General features: G+C 36.7%; 1 protein-coding gene across 5 annotated transcripts in view; it reads right to left on the bottom strand.

The window, feature by feature from the left end:
• The window catches only part of LOC108624432 (sphingomyelin phosphodiesterase), a 15,493-nt gene extending 13,323 nt beyond the window's left edge, over positions 1-2,170 (bottom strand). For all 5 annotated transcript variants that reach the window (XM_026812889.1, XM_026812894.1, XM_018023763.2 and 2 more), the window contains exon 1: positions 1,836-2,170. The gene's annotated coding sequence lies outside the window, so the exon portion shown is untranslated. The remainder of the gene's footprint in view (positions 1-1,835) is intronic.
• Between the last annotated feature and the right edge of the window lie 595 nt (positions 2,171-2,765).

Below are 2,765 nucleotides of genomic sequence, written 5' to 3'. Positions count from 1 at the left end.
TTTGTTACCGATCATTATCCGTCTGGAAAATTTTACACGAAAGAATGACTACCGTTGCGAAACGCTGTCGCCTATTCTCTTTTAGTTTGTTACCTAATCCCCTTCCGTGCGGGTACAATTAAATTCTAATTAACAAAGTGTTTCCATGTATTCAAAAATTCGACGGGATCTATCCGTTCGACGGAACGTCATTTATCTTTTATACATTTTCACTATTATTAATTATGCATATACATTATTTATTATTATACATTTTCTGGCTGTGAACTGAATTCTAATTAACCAAGTTTTGATTCATCTCATGATGTAAAAAAGATGCATCGTAAAGAAAGAAACTCGAGTCATTATTTTCCAATCGTACTACTAGTGGAAAGAATGCCTTGTGTTTTCACTGTCCGGTGAACCTGAAAGTTATGATAAGCCCTGAGGGTCATCGCTAGTGGTTAATCATTGTATTTTAAACGCGGAATGTTATTGAACCCTGGAGACAAAGAAATTGAATTTCCCGTGAAGTGAATTGCACTTGGAAAACATCGAAGAAATTGTCGGGCGTAAAGTCCAATCTCGTTCGTTGAACAGTTGGAAGATGTTTACTTTTATAGACAGAGTGGACGCTTGATGTACGTAAACGTGAATTTTTTCCCGAAGGAACTCCGCGCTACGATTCCGTCGATTCGTCGTCTGAACCCGACGGCACGTAACCTACTTAATTCCTCCTCGCTCTCTCCCAGAGTGACGTCACTTACTCGACGCCGTCCTTAGTAATTTTGTCGTTAAAAAATAATTTCGTTTCAAGTTTTCGCTCCACGTGTTTCAGTAACTAAAATTTCATCAATGAGAAACTTATGAATGATTCACATAAAATTCCTTCAAGTTGTCTGAGCACGAAAGTGACAATCGTTTATTCGAATTTCTATCAGTCAATTTATTCGAACGACAGCAAACGACACTTTGCAAAAGTGGTATTATCTAACAATTTAATATTCCTTAGTAGAAGAATATCAGAAATTAATACATTCACAGATAGAAAAAAAAAAGTATTTATTATTGATGAGATAGATCGTTTACGTTTACATAATGCTATATAGAAATTCCACTGACTGTGGACAGAAGAAATTCTATTAACCCGAAATATGAATTCGAAGGACGTCCACGAAACTTGCCCAACCGACAATTCTCAGTGTTGCAAGCGGGCAATTGATTTGCGAAAAAGAAGTTCTTATGAAATTTCCAAGCATGTAGTCTTCATCGCACGTACACCTGTCGAGACTGAGTCGAAAGAAAAGAAGCATATGCTTAATTCGAAACGTGCAGCTCGTATTTTAAGAGAGAAATTAAGTATCTATACCTCTCATGATGGCACATCGCCGCATTTTTCTTCTGGCTTTCAATTTCGTTCTCGTCACGCTTCATGTTTAATCTTCACTCGTTGATAATAATTAATCAACACGCGTTCGACTACATACCTTGTAAACTGCAGATTCTTTGAGGGAAATAAAATTCTTGCGATGTCCATTAAAGAAACGAAATCAGATTTCTTCTGTTATGCAAAACTATGAATGTAAATTACGCTTTTAGTATTGCGCATAATTTTGCATATTGTATTTTTTATTCGCTTGTTTCAATGATCCATAAAATCTGCAGTCGATTAAAAATTTTGTACAGCTTATTATCTTAATTAATTAACTATAATGTACAATATTTTTGTTTAACGTTAATTTAACGTTTGAAGAAATGTCTGTTTATTATTATGAGAAAAGTTACAACAATTTTTCCAGTGAAAATTTATACAATCAGATAATTCGCGACGAAGAAAATGCGGTAAGAATACTCACGAATTTCGTTGTCGATGGGATACCGCGTGGCTCATAAATTCCGAGTCAGCCAGTCCTCGAACAGGTTCACTTTTTTTTTCCGAGATCAAGTTGAATTTTGTATCGTCACCGCGGCACCCGGACGCGATTTCTAGATCATTCACATACACATGCGAGGTTTCACGGTCGCGCGACAAACACACACACAAACTTTCTTCTCTATCTTCTTTCGCTCTCGCCTGCTCGCGCGTGCCACTATTACCGTTTTCACGCGAGCAGGAACTTGAAATTTCGAAATCGAGAGGATAGAACTCCGTTCGAGGCGACGACTCGGCGGACACTGGCTGCTAACTGCTGAGCTGACCATCGTCAGATTAACTCGCTCTTCTTACTCCCACTACACGCTACATACCCACCTCTTCACAATTTATACAGACTGGTTCAAAAATACTGGCGAATTTTATTGCATACAAAATACTATTGTTAAAACCAATTTTTATACATTATATACATGGAATTTCTTATGAAGGAGATTTGGTAGTGGCGTTTCAAACCAGATTTCAATACACGTTTCATTTCAAAATATTTATCACAATTCGGAATCTTTCGAACTCTTCCAATCGAGGGAATTTGGATTAAAAGTGCGTCATAGTGACGACAGATAACTGTAGTAAACGTTATCAGAATTGTAGTACTTATCGCAATGGTGACTTTGTGACTTTATCAACAAAATGCTGTTGTCATTGCTGTTGTTTGGAAAATATTGTCCATGAGAACGATTGTCTCTAAGTGGCTATCGGAAACAATACCTTGTTGACTGATTTTATTTGATTGCAAATTTATTTTGTGAATTTATCAAAACGCGACAAAGAATTCTTACGAAGAAAGGTTTAAGGAAAGTTTCCAGGAATTCGGTCTTTACATATTCATCTTCCCATGAACTCTTATCAT

The sequence above is a fragment of the Ceratina calcarata genome, unplaced genomic scaffold, assembly GCF_001652005.2.
Source record: "Ceratina calcarata isolate Rehan_Ccalc_2016 unplaced genomic scaffold, ASM165200v1 scaffold116.2, whole genome shotgun sequence".
Classification (NCBI taxonomy): Eukaryota; Metazoa; Arthropoda; class Insecta; order Hymenoptera; family Apidae; genus Ceratina; species Ceratina calcarata.
This window is presented reverse-complemented; position numbering and strand designations above follow the sequence as displayed.